General features: G+C 35.9%; 1 protein-coding gene and 1 long non-coding RNA gene across 5 annotated transcripts in view; one reads left to right on the forward strand and one right to left on the reverse strand.

Moving 5' to 3' along the window:
• LOC150099659 (DNA-binding protein RFX6-like) overlaps window positions 1–17,468 on the reverse strand; it is a 295,066-nt gene extending 277,598 nt beyond the window's left edge. For all 4 annotated transcript variants that reach the window (XM_090404483.1, XM_090404484.1, XM_090404485.1 and 1 more), the window contains exon 1: window positions 17,368–17,468. The gene's annotated coding sequence lies outside the window, so the exon portion shown is untranslated. The remainder of the gene's footprint in view (window positions 1–17,367) is intronic.
• The window catches only part of LOC150099660 (uncharacterized), a 64,465-nt gene that overhangs the window by 15,124 nt on the left and 31,527 nt on the right, over window positions 1–17,814 (forward strand). Inside the window, exon 2 of the long non-coding RNA XR_016549417.1 lies at window positions 11,479–11,793. This is a non-coding gene — a long non-coding RNA (uncharacterized LOC150099660). The remainder of the gene's footprint in view (window positions 1–11,478; window positions 11,794–17,814) is intronic.

Genomic DNA, 17,814 nt, shown 5'->3' on the forward strand with positions numbered 1-17,814 from the left:
GCAGTACAAGCACATGAAACGTCAAACGATTAGTAATAAAGAAAGAATTAAAAACATAAAAGAAGTTTAATAACAGTTTAATATGATGGATGTGTTTCAATACTGCTACACCAATATCAGGTGAAATATTTGAAACTGCAGTTCTTAGATTTCTGCTTTGAAATGAAACTTATTTGAATAAGCATATATTCAATAACATTCATTAAGAACCGAAATACGCAGGAAGCAAAATTTGTGAACCCACACCAATGTGTTTTTTTCCCATTAAAATATAAAAAAATAACAAAAAAGAAATAATAAATAACAAAAATTAAATATGTTTCTTTTAAGATACAAAAAAATCTACTTAGTCTTAAAATATTTTAAATTTGTTTTCATTATTTCACGGCTCCCCTCAACAAAACTTACGGCCCCAAGTTTGGGAAGCGTTGATCTATATAATACGTGATCTTCCATCTTCTCATGAAAACCTGTTCTTAGTTTTTCTTCAAGAAAAACTAACAGCTAAACAGAAGCTAAACGACGTAAGTACCTCTTCCTTAAAGAAGGAACGTTAGTTGAATAATGAAAGTCAATCATTTCGATTATTTAATTTTCAAATATCTTATGTCAACAAATGCGATATTTAATTCCCACTGATATTTGAAATGCCCCCATTTCACCTATACTCTACCGATTACAACTGTAAAACAGCTTCTACCCAGTCACAAATGGGCACCTGTACGTTTCCTTTACGTGTTTTTCTTCATGCTGGAAGTTGCCCATGGCCGATTCTCCACACTAAATCTTTCCTGAAGTGTTCGAGAAGCTTGGAATATTCTACCAATAGCATTTTGATACCGAATACTGTGCATATTTAATGATCTTTGACTTTCTCAAATGTGCATGTTATATTTTTTTAAATTTTTGCAGGATCTATCATTTTCTTGTAATAAACAAAATTTTGATGTCGATCATTATTTGATTATACTTTCCAGGTCTTGAAAATCACTTAGCAAATATCTGAACTCCTGCATACTGTTCAGGGTGTAAGGAATGTGCACAGAATGTTAACAATACGACTATCTATCTCCCCCTTCCGTCTGATTCAGAGGGGTTGGGTCTCCTCCTAATGAGGAGTCAAGGCGAAATAATGCAGCCGGTACGCCACTCCTCTGCTGTATCCCTAATGAAGGGGACTTCGATTCATTCATGCGAGATGAAAAAACCCCAGCTTAAAATAGGGGAAAACCCTACTGGCCGCCCCCAAGACCGGCTAACTTGGCTATGGAAGTTCCTTCAGCTCCTCACGTCTCCGACGGGAATCGAACCTAAGACACTCCTTCCCCATGACACAATACGACTAAATAAGATTTTTTAGGTAAATCCTACGAAAGGTTGTATAAGTTTCGATAGTACAGTAATAGAATGAGTAAACTAAATTAGTCGCATAAGTTAGTATGCGATTCACGAGTAGATTTGCTAGAATAATAAATAAATAATCAGGTTAACTCGTATATATTTTTATTTATACAGTATCCGTACCATACGTTGGCAATACCACAAGGAAAACAACCAAAATGTTAAAAGACAGTCAACAATCGAACAGCCTTTAAACTAAACAACTTACGAAGCTTTCTGCGCGCTCCTTAAAGACAAAGTTCCATTTTACAAACATCGGGAGTATACAAGATTCTGTGTTCTTGTAGAAAGATGTACGTAGATTAGACTGGGACAAGTTTCGAAATCCGCAACAAAGAACATATAGGCGAAGTTGAAACCCAAGGGGGGTGGGGGAGAGAGCCTCGTAGCGAACATTCTCAAAGAACATCACACGGTAAATTAGCAAGCATTCATCATGCCCTACTTAGAAGAGATTATTTTCGACAGGATGTTCAAGGAGTCCGAAGTCATTAGCTCGAATAGCACACAAAATAAAAACCAAGGAATGATCCTTCACAATTGGAAGTTGTTACTTAATGAGTAAAATTCAAGACCTCTCCTATGCCAGCAATCACATACAAAGTTGACAACAATGCAGAGACTGCACATAACATGCCTACTGATACACGTGATTAAACTATCATTCCAGTCTTTTCAATTCATGGATGTTAGCAGCTGTTGGAAAACGTTTATTTTTTTTTCAGCTTTTTTTTTTTTTTTTTTTTACTTATGTTAAATAACCTCCTGAAGATGTTGTTAGCTGTATAGACAACGAAACATGCCTAGGAAATACATCTAGTATAAATAAAAAATATGCATACAAGTTAAAATCTGATTATTTATTATTCTAGAGCAGGGGTCGCCAAAGTTATTTGCCCGTCGACCCCTTCAAGCGTTTCTTGACTTTTTATCGACCCCCCTATATTTTACTATTACGTAATTATAATAGGACAAGCAAAAAAAGACGCTTATGCGAGTTTTTAGATTGTTTATTTTATAGTTACAGTGTTTATTGTATGTATAATATAGTATATATTATTATATTACTATTACTACTATTATCACTGGTATTAGTAGCGAGATTAATAAACTACTGGTATTACTACCAGCGCTGCTCAACTCTTCAACATAGAGAAGTTTAGTTCGTGAATGAATAACGATTGAATTATAATATGCATGTTGATGAATTTTAGAACATTAACGCTCACTTGTATGTCGATGCGCAAAAATGAGACTGGGATCGAATACTTGTATCAGTAAATAAGAACCACACGTGTTGCAATCTCGCTCCCACTGCGCCGGCCGGCAGGAACCACCAACATCCGTTTATTGGTAAATACGTCATTTTGGCCTACTTGATTGGCCTCAGTAACTATTTTCATGACCTTACTCCATCTTACAGGTCCTATTCATGGACCTGTAAGATGGGGGTACTGATCCCACGATTCACTCTTGCACTGTCATTACCTCCATGTCTTTTGTCATGGAGGTAATCCAAGTTAACCGAATTAAATATTACCCATACAATGATGTCTTATATTTTTCTGTCGCCCCCAATCGACCCCACATCGACCGCTAACAATGTCATATCGACCCCAGGGGGTCGATATGACATTGTTAGCGGTCGTATTACTTGTATCGACCCCTTTGGCGACCACTGTTCTAGACTAATGGTTAGATAATCTGGAAAATTAAATCGACCCTTTTGGCGACCACTGTTCTAGAATAATGGTTAGATAATCTGGAAAATTAAATCTGCTAGAGATATCAACGTTGAACGTGCTACCACTACTATCACAAACATCGAATGCACTTATTTTCAAGCCTTCCATAAGCAAGATTGTGGTCTCAACATGGATGATGAAATTCGTTATTACATCATCTATTAAATACGTCATTTTGGAATAGGTATCTGGATATCCATGAATAGGTATCTGGAGAGTTCATCGTAAAAGGCAATTCATTGGACGACAATTCGTCGAAAACGCAATTCACCGAAAATTTTTAATTTTCGAAAATGTTATAAGAAAATTTACCATTTAGAACAAAAACTGAACCGTGCAGAGTGAGACAGCAATGCTACTTTAATAGGGAAAAATTATAGAACAATGTGGTTTCTTACAGTCTTTCTTGTCCGATAACTGTTTCATGTCGGTTCATGGGAGTGATTTGCCTTTCTGAGAGGAAAAGGCCAGCCATCTCCGTATTATGCCTACTAACTTACCTTTAGCTGAACCAGGACTGATAAAAATTATGCACGCCGTAAATGAGATTCCAACTACCCAAGTATTTCTAATTAAACGGCTTCGTTTATACCGACTGAACTACGCATGCTCCATTATTATTATTGTTGCTAGTTGTAATATGCGACTTCAATACAGCAATTATTATGGGATGAAATCTACTCAGATTCGCTATTTTAAACTTTTACAAGAAAATGTCGAACCCTTCCAGTTTTCAGTTCAGCTATATTCGGGGCGACAAAGAAATAACGTGTCCAGATTATGCACTGTGTTACAAAAACTCTGACTTAGCGGAATTAGCAGAAATTACCAGTACAAGAAGCAGTCTGCATGGTTTAATTTTTACTATAAATGAATTATTTTCATCATAACATTATCGAAAATTTAAATTTTTCGATGAATTGCTTTTTCAACGAATTTTCTTTCGATGAATTTTCATGTAACCCACATGAATATCGATATCCTCCATAGGATGAGAACCATAGCTTCCGATCGCATCTTCCTGTGTTTGTAGTAGAAACACAACCAGTTTTTTCATTGGAATTCTAATTTAGGAATTTAAATGCTTCATAAAATTCTATCTGTAATCCGTCACTTTTCTTTCGCTGTTATGGTTTCCTGTTTGATATATTTCATCATAATTATTCTAACAATTACATTTCTCGACTGAGTTCAAGAAATGCATATATCTTAGTTATAAGATTTGATTTGTAGTTTTTTATATTCTTATATTTTTCTGTTTGTCTAGCCAGTTTATTTTATGACGCTTTGAATCCTCTCTTCGCTTTTAATTTTTCTATTCCATTTCACTTTGCAATCCCCACCTAAGACAAATTAAGCTACATCCCAGACAAGACACTGTGGGTAAGTTTAGCCAGTTTTCATTTTGCTTATTTTTTCACTATTGTACTCGTCATTTCTTGATTTCCACCTTAAATTTTTTTAATATTTTTCTTTTCCTTTCTATTTTTCCCTCTACTTAACTGCTTCACACAAAAATTTCTTAAAATGGATCCATTTGTCGTTCATTCTTCCCCCAACCCTTCGTAACCTTTCCTTAGTTCACTCCGATCATTTAGTTTTCAGAATAGGTTTAAATTTCAATCTTCATTTTATTTTTCTTCTTTTATTACTAATTTTGTTAGGATTTAAACTTTATAAGCTGTGATGTGCATAACTTAAGGATCTTCATCGGTCAAGAGTTCAGATGCAAAACTTGTGTAATCTGGTTGATGAATCAGTGTTCTTTAATTTTTCAAGTCATTACTCTTCAGATGCCTGTTATTCGTTTACTCAGTTCCTTTCTTCTGTCAGCCACTTATTTCATCCAGATTTACGTTGTATATGAAGCTGTAGTCTCCTCTGATAATACCTCTAATCCTTGGAAAGTAACTACTTGGATTTTTTTGACATTCGACATTTCTATTCTATTCCCTCAGCCATACGGCTGGTGGTGGTGGTAGCTATATGCTCCCATACCAGGAAGATTATTATAAGCGAGGCGGTTTCCCGTTGCCTTCCATGCCGTAGTATTTTTTTTTTTTTTTTGACTGTAGCCATGTGTGTTCACAGGACCGGTTTGTCTGTTTTGAGGGGTGAAAAACAGGAGTTACGGGAGAAAAATCCTCCACCTCCGTATGACAACGGTTAACTTACCTTTAGTCGAATGAGACCAGATAAAAAAGGTTCTTCACGTCACTGACGGGAATCGAACCCAGGTCTTTCCCACCAAAGGGCTTCGATTATACTGACTGAATTACAGAGGGTCCAAATTCGACACTTGGAATATGAATATTCTTTTATATATATTATTTATGTATCCCCATATGGAAATGAAGGTTTGTTCTCATACGCTAGAACGCCAGCGACTAGAACTGAAAATTATATTCAGTTCTAGTCGCCGACTAAAGGAAATTTTCTTCTCTCCTTCCTGCCGTTCACGAGCTAGTCGCTCTTTGAACAAGCAAGGTAGAGTTTCTGACGGAAATTTCATCTTTGTCGAAGGTTAGCCAATTTTATTCCCCCCGCTGGAAACGACACGAAAATATGCAATGAAAAAGACGGCGGTATGAAATATGCAAAATTAAATAGGATCGATTCTTCAGAATCGATCTTAGTACTGTCCATTGCATTTTCCATTCGAACGTCTACCAATAAACTTTTGCACTATTTTAAAATCGTCCTATTTCTACTTTTAAATCTTCACTACTTCTTTCCAATTGATATTTCTATGGATTTTTTTTTTTCTGATATAATTCGTCATTATTTCAGAATTCTGGATGCTTGTATGGAAGTCATATTTTAAAAGTGTTACTGGAGAAAAGGTCATGGAATGGATGAAATTAGAAAAAAAAAATTATATCTCGTCATAAAAAATTACTTTGTTTTCGGTGAAGTGCTCGTAAAACTCATTTTGACAAGTCATTGGTTCAACTAATTAGTCCGATTCACTGAAAGTAGTCTTTCAACAGCGGTATGCAAATTATGTCTGCATAAATCGTCACGACAAACAATAATGAAGTCATATACAAAAAATTCAAAAGAACGTTATCCAGTTCGAAAGTTTTAGCTATTAAAAAAAAGTCCCCCCCCCCACCATCTTCATGTGCGCAGATTATATGCGAACGTAAATAATTTGCTTATTCTGCGGTATCGCTTTGTGTTTTACGAAAAAGATTTTGGCGGAACACGATTTCAGTACCAGATATTTTCAAAAATAGTACCTGAAAAAAAAAAAAGCTAAATTAGCATTAGTAACCGGGGGGGGGGAGGAACAGGACTTTCTTTGTTTTCATTTCAATTTTATTATCATCAAAAAAAAACAACAACCTGACCTTGAGAATAGACGAGGACCTTTTCAAGCCACTTCAGGCCTCCTGTATCCAATGGTCTTACGATGGACGGCGAAGGTCATCTCACTCTACCTAACAGGAATGAAAATCACATCCATGCCCACGGTGGGATTCGAACCTGCTGCTTGGAGAGCAGATACGCTAACTACTTCGCCAATTAGCCCAGCAACTTATTTCGAATTCAATACGCCCAATCTTAACTCAAGTATTGTAATAAGCAGAGAAACTTCCTGTATGTTGCGCAATAAGCGAGCAGGGAAGCTTCCGGTGTCCAGTTGTGTTTATTTTGCCCATTCAGTACATACTTTAGGTTACATAAACATGAAACAGACACACAGAATGGTAATTTTTTTAGGTCAGGTTTTTTTTTTTTTTTTTTTTTTTTTTTTTTTAATAGTGAGCAGTTACTGTTAAAGTAATGACCATCGTAAGTAAAAGTTTCACAGAACTTTAGAACAGAAATAAAATAATTTGAGAATTCGCTGCTCTGATAAATTACTCCACAGTTAAATATATTTATTTATTTTCATGGCATCTGCTTAAGAGACATGTGGCTGCTTTATATCGGCGTGAAATACATGTGGTAGCACAATGTTGCATTTTTTCCCTCTCTCCCAGGATGTATGAAAGTTTGAGGCTGATAGTAGAAAATCAAGTTAGCCGAAGATCTGTTCAATTTCCATCAAAGAATGTGTTGATAATGTTACGCTCTATATGAGAGGGGACTGAAGATTTTTGGGTTACAGAAGCTGGGTGATCAGCGGATAAGTGGGTGAAATAATAGAGACATAAGTTGCTTGGGGCGGGGGGGATATAGAATTGATGTGGAGGAAATATTTCAGTGCATGAATGATGTGACGAAAACTAAAGTTCACCCATGGAAAGTAAGTGTAGTCTGCAAAAGGAGTTAGAACTGTATTTTTTTTGCTTGGAGAGTGGTGAACGAGTGGAACAGATTACCAGAGTCGGTTGTGTGCTTTGTCGGTGAATTTATGGACTCCACGGAGGTGCTGATACATAAATTATTACATAATAAAAATTTTTTCGGTGTTTAATTGTCATTACTTGGGCGTTAATTATTTTGTACTTTTTGGGGATTAATTTTGTATTCATGTCCTGTCAAGTGTCATCTCCACCCAGGAGGAAAACTTATGGATCTCTAATTTTGTATTACCATTAATTAATTTCATATCTTACGGGAGGGGAAAAAGAAGGAGATGGAAATGTCAGTCATTAAAAAAAAAAAATGTAAGAAACCATACATCCAATTTTCTTCTGTCCTGAGATGGATTGAGTCTCCGGATTAGGGTATTTTAGGTAATTTAACGCAACCGGCCTGTCATTTCTCTGATGCATCCCACTAAAAGGTAAGTATTTTATGTCTGTAGATATGCGTGCTTACGAGCAGCCAATTTGCAGGCTGAAAAATCCGAGTTTCGGGGAGAAAAATCCTTCCACGTCAGTTCAAAAGCCCTAATAACGGTTCTTCGCATCCTAGACGAGATTCGACCTGGGGGTCTTCTTAACCAAAAGAGCTTCGTTTGTATCCTGACTGAGCTACGCTGCAGCCGGAGTTCGAATATGGATAACAACAAAGAGATCGCTTTTGTTAATGGCGGCAGAGGAGGTAGGACAAACTATTCATGGCTTTCAAAATAAAAAAAGCGAGACATTGCTATGAATTGGGGTTAATGTTGGTTGGTTAGTTTTTTTTTTTTTTTTTTTTTTTTTTTTTTTTTTTTTTTTTTTTAGGCAGACGTAACTAAGGCTATAGGGACAGTATATTATGCCTGTTAACTAGGCAAGTTCTACTGGCCGGTTTGCCTATTTTTGCGGTACTGAAAAACCCTGTCACTCTTCCCCCAATCCCCCTGTATGGACCGCTACCTCACCTTCAAGTTGAAAAGGGAGGTTTTTCCAGCCAGAGCTTTTAGTTGGGGATGGCGTAGCAAAAGGAGAATGTTCTTCAGGCGCTAATACAGCTGCTTAAAAAAAGTTATCTTATTTATTCAAGCAGTCGACTGTGAGAAATTTCAGCGAAGCCTAAAAACCAATTTTCATAGCATGATCATTTCGATGCAGCTTAGATAGAAGGAAAGGAAAAAAGACTACCGTTTTATTGTCATCGTAAAGACTCCCAACCTTTGCTAATTTTCGTATTCTGTTCATATCAGTGTTTGCACTTACGGCTTTTCAGCATAACGTTCGACCGCTTGATATTCTCAGTGGGTATTAACAAAATCAGTTAGTAGATGTGTACCGCTGTCCCGAGAAAGCCGAACAAATGTTTGGATGGAAAGGTTGCATTTTTGTTCGTTATTTTCATTAATTTTCTGATTTACAAATAAATTAGATATGCACAGCATAAAAGAACTAATGAATACGTTTTTCCTTGTTACTACAGAAAATGAAAGGGTAGTCAAGGAGGACTAAGAGTTTTTAGTGTTTTGAGTAGAAACTTTTTTTTTTTTTTTACAACAGTATTTGATTTGGAGTTATAACTGAAGCAACTAAGACTGTTCGTAGCAACATGCGTCTATTAATTGCGTGTCTTCTTCGGACCGGTTTGTCTGTTTTGAGGAATTGAAAACCTCAGTTTCGAAGAGGAAACCTTTCCACTGCCGTATTATTATATCACACCTCCAGGGAGTCCAAAGAATCGAGGGAAGGCATCTACTCTACGACTTTTCGTCTCACTACTCCACCAACCATCATCTAACACAGGGGTCGCCAAAGTCATTTGCCCGTCGACCCCTTCAAGGGTTTCTTGACTTTTTATCGACCCCCTATATTTTACTATTACGTAATTATAATAGGACAAGCAAAAAAAAGCCGCTTATGCGAGTTTTTAGATTTGTTATTTTATAGTTACAGTGTTTATTGTATGTATAATATAGTATATATTATTTATTACTATTACTACTATTATCACTGGTATTACTAGTGAGATTAATAAACTACTGGTATTACTACCAGCGCTGCTCAACTCTTCAACATAGAGAAGTTTAGTTCGTGAATGAATAACGATTGAATCATAATATGTATGTTGATGAATTTTAGAACATTAACGCTCACTTGTATGTCGATGCGCAAAAATGAGACTGGGATCGAATACTTGTAAGTATCAGTAAATAAGAACCACGCACGTGTTGCAATCTCGCTCTCACTGCGCCGGCCGGCAGGAACCACCAACATCCGTTTATTGATAAATACGTCATTTTGGCCTACTTGATTGGCCTCGGTAACTATTTTCATGACCTTACTCCATCTTACAGGTCCTATTCATGGACCTGTAAGATGGAGGTACTGATCCCACGATTCACTCTTAATTGCGTTGTCATTACCTCCATGTTTTTTGTCATGGAGGTAATTCAAGTTAACCGAATTAAATATTACCCATACAATGATGTCTTATATTTTTCTGTCGACCCCCAATCGACCCCTGAGCCCGAATCGACCCCTTTGGCGATCACTGATGTAACACCAACGCCATCTACTGCCACTAGTACTTTCACAGACAATCACAAACATCCATGCCCACGGCGGGATTTGAACCCGCAGCCTTTTTGCTGGAGAGCGGATACGCTAACCACTCGGCCAACCAGGTCGGCTGGTTATCCGGTATGAGACGGCTAACTCACTTTCGACTAAATAGCCTTAAAAAAGACGGGATTCGAACATGGTCTTTCTAATCAAAGAGAATATGAACAGAGCTACGAAGCTCTGTCCATCCGTGAAATGATTAGTGATTCAGATTACAACCCACAAACCATGGCTCCACTACAAAATGTTATATCTATGTGAGTAAAATTCTCACCTGCATACGAGACCAGCCAAACTTGAATTGAAATGTGTCTGCTAAATGTGGCTCTAATAGGAGGGAATCAAATTCTGGGTTCCAACTAAGAAATGAGTTCATTGCTGTGCGGAGGCAAAACGTTTTTTCCTTCTAGCGCAGAAATCGCTGAACAATTGTTATGAGAATTTCAGCTGATTGGCTAACACACCACCATCATTTAGACAGCCCTCAATATCAGAAGAAATTAAAACGGTAGGGGAAAAGAAAGCACTGATCACTGATTTGGGCTAGTTCTTCTGCAATGCTTTCCCCATTATTAAAGTAAAACTGACGAAGCTTAAAAAAAAAAAAAAAAAGCGTGATGTCGTATAAGAATTATGATAAACAACAGTAGCATCGAAAGTTTGTATCCCTAAGGAATTCGCCTTAGGCTGTAACGGAACATCTTACATGCTCCATTCCTAATCACCAATGTTGTTAATCTTTACTTGTGAGGATTTAAGAAGTTGGAATTTGAGATGAAACCCTATATGTACGTTCTAGAGTGCAAGCGTGTAACGCCTTCGTTAGGAGAGGGGGGGGGGAATCGGAATTTCTCTACTTCTTAGCTAAGGCACTGGATATGTTATAGTTAAGTAACCCATGCAAATGGTTTTCGGAACCAAGTACGAGGACGGGTGAGAATAAAAAAAGTGATTTAAAATGTTTAGGATTTCTGTGAAACAAAATCAGTTAAAAATGAAATAAAGAATTGCTCCTCACTCTTGGTTATAATAATTTGTAGTCTGCTTTAAAAAAAAAAAAGTTTAATTTTGTTATCTTAGCTTATTAACTTAATGAATACAATAATTTCTTACTTTTGCTCATGTAAAAAAAAATAAAACATGTCAAGTGAATATTCATCTTATATCCCATGTTTATACGGAAGTGTCTTTCAGTAAAGAACGAAAGTTAAAATGTTGCGATTTCGCAGTTAATACAATAATAATAAAAAGGCATACCAGTTGAAGTATTATTCTTTTAGATTTTTTTCAGAGCTGTCGACTTATGCTCTTAATTTTTTTTTTTTTTAAATTACTAACTCATGGTTGTACCTTTAATTTGCAAAAGAAACAAAATCATGTCAAACACTACAAACATTTTTTATTATTATTTATTTCAGAATTTTCAGGTAGACATTTCTCAAGTAAACTTTATTAAATAAGCACTGCCAGTGGTGTATAATCACTCAGCAAAGCAAAGAACTCCCATTTCAGTGAAGAATTTGGTGAGCTACCAGAGTTATAAAATGTCATAAAACATGGCACTGGATCAATGGTAATGATCGGCAATAAACTTCGGTGTTTGGTTTGCAGCTTTCGAGAATACCGGCTGTAACAGTAAAGTAATAATAGCTCCAGCAGAGAATAAGTTACAGGAACTGCCAAGAGGTAATGATGTGGCTGAAGGGATAGAGGCGTAAATTAAGTGTACCTAGGTAAGTAGTCACATGTAAATACGATAATTCCGACCATCGAGGAAGTAGGGAAAAGGCTACTGTTCTCCTGTAATAGTAGTGTGCTATTTTTCCCCCTCTTGTACAAGTGAACTGTACAAAAAAAAAAAAAGGTAGGAAAAATGAGTTTCTTGAACATAATAATGAGAAACAACCGGAAATGCCGCAGACTAAGTTGATATTATGCATTCTTAATGAGGTTAGATTCTTTATGAAGAGTCCAAGGCAAGCTCTTGTCTACCATTTCTAGTTCTCATTTATCTTAAGAATGCATAATATCAACATATTTTAGCATTCTATAGCAGCCTTCTAATTCGTGTAAGTTAATGTTAAAGAGTAAACTCAGATTCACCCCGTTCTTTCCTTTAAATACATTAAGGATATCTTAAGAGGTATTTTGTGGAATAACATAATAGAACTTTGCGTAGTAGAAGTTCACGTTTGTAAACTAAAATTCTCGCTATTATGTGAATTAAATATCCGTAATTATCACAGTTCAGTTATCGATGGTTCTATTTAAAAAAAATACATTATGAACGCTTATTTCCAGTACATGCCCAATAATCAAACTATGTAAATAAATCTATAAACTGCGATTATCCGCAGTTTGTAAATTTAGTTATATATTTAACCGCATATCTCCATGGAATCAAATACTCATCATGGGAGGTCCATCTAACTATCATTCACAATATACCCTTCATACACCCTCCCCACTTCAGCAATGCGTCAAAACTTATAGTAGGATATTCAAACCACTATTATTCTCTCAATACCTATCATATATTTCTCATTAAAATGATTTACCGGCAACCACCTGAGGCAGAGGCGTAGCTAAAGGGGGGGGGGAGCGGTCCTCCCCGGGCGGCACTTTGAACATTTTTGAACTTTTGCAGTTAATTTTCTAAAATACAGTCTCGAGAACTCAGTTCCAACTATTGTAATACTACAGCGAATTTTCCTCGCAATCGCTGCAAGTGTTGCTAGTTGTGAGAGGAGTTTATCCTAAATAAAATTGATTAAGAATTACCTACATTACTATGAAATAGACTTCGCCAATGTCATCGACGATTTTGCTAACAGAAAAGCAAGAAAAAAAACATTTTTAGAATGTCGAAATTAAAGTTTTACTTCAAAAATAAACAAACACTGTTTTAATTTATTTCCCTATACGTCGTTTTGACTCTGTAGTATTTTTGGTGTGCATCGAAAGGGGCGGCAAAAGCTCTACCTACACCACTGACCTGAGGCAACCCATTCCAGTGATTCACCCACCCACAAAAAAAAAAATGTAAACCTTACTATATTTTATTCAACTTCCAAATATGACCTCTTATTGTCTTTCCTCTGGCTATCTAGCCAATTTCAAATATCAGAAATTCTCGTTTACATATCAAATTTCTTTTATATTTTAAGCAGCGCCTCATTAATTTAGTTTCGTTTACTTCAATAAATGAAATAATTTTATTTTTCTTGTACACAACAGGCGCCCAGGCAGCTATTGAGGAGGGGGGGGTTGCATAATTTGAACTAATGATACCACTTACTAGATATAGGAGGAAGCTTGATTTTTTTTTGCATGGTATGCATGTGCACGAATTTCTCACTTCTCCAAGATTCTATAGCCGAGTTTAACACTATCATCTGAATATTTCAAATAACTTTCTATGAACCGTAATTCAACATCAATTAAATCAAAATGAAAATAATGAATTTAAAAAAAAAAACTTACTCTGAAAATGAACACTGAATATAATGAATAAATATACATATTTATGGTTATTGTACTGGACTATATTAGAGAAATACTATCTTTCTCTCATGTTCATAACATATGAACTTTGAGCTTTCGTGTGTATGATTCAAAATAACTATTCTCATTCTTTTCTGTTCGAGCCCTTGACATTATCCTCCTTCTTATAGTGTTGGATATGCCACTGGTGTGACCTCAAGTAATGGACATCGAAACAATTTAAAGATGAATTTTTTGTGACTTTCTCATCCAACTTTCTTTAAAAAACATTGAAACCACTTGGAAAGGGTTGTAGGGCCTGGTGTGATGTCCTCCCTTTAATCCCCTCCCATCACAAAAAAAAAAAAATCACACTTTAGTGAATTTTTGCTTAAGACCAGTTTTCGAAATTCATTACGACGATGCTAGAAGATATGTTTAGGGGTGCGATATTTTTTTTTTTTTTTTTTTTTTAATGCCAGCTGTACCCCATAAAACGTTCCAGCCCTATAATACATAAGTATTGTGGGTTGCAGTATCAGGAGTATGTTTGTGGATTATCTAACTTAAAAGCTAAATAATCCGAAAACTGATCTACAAAATGTCGAACTTTTTCAAACCAATTCATACTCCCCCCCCCCTTCCCCAAACAAGCAGGACGGCAAACTCATACCGGATAATGAAAATCGTCTGTCATCTATTCAAATACTTTTCAAAACATTAACGCCACAGCGAGTTTCGAATTCGGGGACAACTTGATTCAAAAGCGGAGATGCTATCCACTCTGCCATCCCAGATCTGTATGTAAAAAAGATATTAATAAAAACACAGAAGAAACCTGATGATCTCGTGATTTTTCCAGGCATGTTACCAGGCGTTCAGTCATACAGAAAAGAAATGAATGTACACACAATACACACAGTCAGTCCTTGACTTACGACAGCATTCCGTGCCAAAGACACCGTCGTAACTTGAAAAGCTAGGTAATTGGAAATCACTATGTGAAGAATAAGAATTACGTTAGCAATTAGCATGTCTGAATGCTAAAATGTATAGGTCTGATTTTATCCTTCGTTTATAGTGAAATAGTACAATGTACAAATTACTGTATACAGTATTTTACTGTAAAATATAATCAGATGGAAACGCATGTAACAAGAGTAATTCTTCGAACCTACTTCTTTATTAATTAGACGATTCATCAGAAGAAAGAGGGAGACTGGTTCATCAATATATTCTTCCAATCCAGGAATGGCAATAAAGCGTTCTGATTGTGGTTTATCAGATGTATAATTTGTAGGTCTAGGCTCATCTTCAGGAGGTACGGTGCGAGCAAGTGTGGGATTCTTTAAAAATGTACACATTACGTCTCCAACTTCGGCTGCACAGTGCTTTTTTTTCCTTTTCTGCATAGATTTCTCTGTAGCAAGCAATTGTAGCTTACATTATCCTGATTATTTTGCTAAATCTTTCCATGTTGGAGTCATTTTCTCAAACAATTTGCTCATGCGCCTCTGTGTGTGTGTGTCTGTGTGTGTTCTTTTGCAACTTTTTGTGCTTTTAGCTCTATAAAGTCTTCATTTGCAAACTTTTTCTTTCTTAGCTTCCATCAACTGCTTTACTGAATCTTCATTGTCAATCTCTAAAGTTTTAATTTGGCATTATTATCTTTTCACAACCGCTTGTAAGGCCTTTATCTTTGTTGAATCTTATGAATCTATGAACATATATTTTCAGTAGCCAGTTCCAAACACCATTCTGCTGTCACCCCACCCCACCATGTTGCATCTACATTCTTCATACACCACAAGATACTATATTCCTTCCAAACGTTTCCGAGGGTTTTCTCTTGTTCAGTAGCAGTAGTGACCTGCTATTGCTTAAATAATACTTCATGAAGGTAGCAATAAACACCTTACATAAATGAACGATGTGACTTAACTGAAAAAAAATAACAGCTAAATGACTAAAAATTATACACTTTTATATGGAAATATGCATAGGACTACCAGCCTCTCAATCTTTTAATACTAAGGGTTAATGGAAACTATTTTAAGAACCGATTCGTATACAGGAGTGTTTACGAATTTAAAGGAATTATTAGTCAAATCTGCCGTTTAACATGCTCATAAATAACTATGATTCGAGATTAGGAAACATCTCGCAACCTAACCTAATCTCGGTGGTGAAATTAAGTTAATAAAATTACAGCCAAAGCAACTGTTATGCGTCCAGTGCATTACTGTTTGTTAAGTATACATTCTTTTCGCAAGCCTGTTCACGGTATGAAAAACCAGTTGTTGAAAGGAAAATCCACAACTCTATGAGAATAACCGCGAGAGGTTGAGATCTACTGTTTATCGAGAGAGAAAAAAAAAAAGGGGGGGGGGCTTCATTTTGGGGAATGAAAACGTGTTCGATGAGGATTTATATATTGCATTGGAAGGCCTGCTTATTTTTATATTTAGTTGTCTTTCCCCACTCTAATATTTTGCATATATGCTATATAAGTGATCATTTAAGTGCACAGAACTCGTTTAGAGATTTAAAAAAAAAAAAAGGTATTATTTAAATAGAAGATGTGTTTAAATTATTACAGATAGATATAATTTAAATAGCTGTTTAAGAAAAATAAGAGGGCATTGAGGCCAAAAGGAAAACATTTAACATTCATTTAGCCTTGTTCATGTGTTATGCACTACTATTATTATCCACTAATCTTATAATGGATATGATTTATCAATGTCCAATACCTTTCTTAAGTGATCATGGGAAATCTTCACTTGAAATCCTTGCGCGAATAATTAATTTAAATGAAGTAAATTAGCTTGAAACGATGGAATTTAAAACAGCGGATCCATTCCTAATGTTATACCATTTTTGCATCTTCTTTTCTAAGTTAAAAATAAAATGTTTTAAGTATAGCCGTGAATCAGGATCGATGATAAATTTCCTAGAATTGAAGTACTAATTTGCAAAATTTTACTTGTAAAACTTTGCAAATTAGTACTTCATTTTTGTTTTTAATTCTAGCTTAGAACATCTGTCCCACTATACATGTGCAGGGCGCGCCGTTAAAGGGAACAACTTCAGATGTATAGTATACAGCTATTTAGCTGTTAGAATTATAAATCAAATATTCAGCTGATAAAATAATGAAACAGTTTTGTCAGCTAAAGTCATGTGAACATTTTAAGCTATCATTCAGTGTAATAAGCTCGTTTTAGAGCAAGCAACCATTGTTGATGCTGTTAAAACTGTTTTTAATGAGAAAAAGTTTGAGATGTTAGCTTTTAATGAACTAGAAATATTCAGCATGTGATCTCTCTCTCGACATCAGAGAGAGAGAAAAAAACCACGCTATTAAATATGCGAAACTAGGTGGGCATGTTTTTCTTCTTCGATGTGAAGATATTCACAGCCCGACAACACCCCAACGTCTATTCAGATCTATGTTCAGAAACATTTCAAAACCTTTCAATACTTCTATTTGCACTGAGGAATGTATTCACAGTCATTCCAGTTTATTTTCTCCTATGTGCAACATTACTATTTAACGAATGTGGGCATACGAAGGAGAAATCTTTCTTCTTCGAATACACACGCCACATGAAAGAAATTTGCATGTTACAAGAAGCGGTCTGGTTTTTTTCCTCACATGAAGGGGAGGGTTAAAAGTCTTTCGAAAGTAGATCTGAATCTAATGTATAGGTCATACTAACCAGAAAGAAGTTTTTGCTTTAGTAGGTAAGAAAATATGATTAATAACGCACTTAATAATATTTATAAACATTTTAAAAAAAAATAAAAACTTCTATATTTACCAAAATGAAGATTACTCTTTCAAGCCTATCTATAGGCAAAGCACTACACTTTCTCCTCTATAGTAGAATCTTTCTTGGTGAATGGTCGCGTTGGTTGACTTTTGAAGTTCTAGACAAAGACCGCCATTTTCAGAACGGCGAGATAAGTCGGAATTGACAGCTCTGTGTCGCGACACTTCTGCCAATCATGGCTCAACTAAACATCTCCAGATATCGAGAAGGGCGTCCTTTCCAGATAAAATCATCAAAGTCAAACGTGAGAACTCATTTAATGGTCACCTCACAGTGTCAATCAAACCTTTGTCTCCGTTTTGTTGTCACTCGAGGGTGGAGTTAATGACGGCGGGGGAACAGAGGTCGAAGGGTGTTGCTTAAACAAATGTTATCAACACCAAATATTACAGGTGTGTCACGTGCTGCTTTCAGATACCTTTGCCAATTCTCTCT

This window comes from Typopeltis vanoorti, chromosome 14 (genome assembly GCF_054136105.1).
Source record: "Typopeltis vanoorti isolate ZY-2024b chromosome 14, IOZ_Tvanoo_1.0, whole genome shotgun sequence".
Classification (NCBI taxonomy): domain Eukaryota; kingdom Metazoa; phylum Arthropoda; class Arachnida; order Uropygi; family Thelyphonidae; genus Typopeltis; species Typopeltis vanoorti.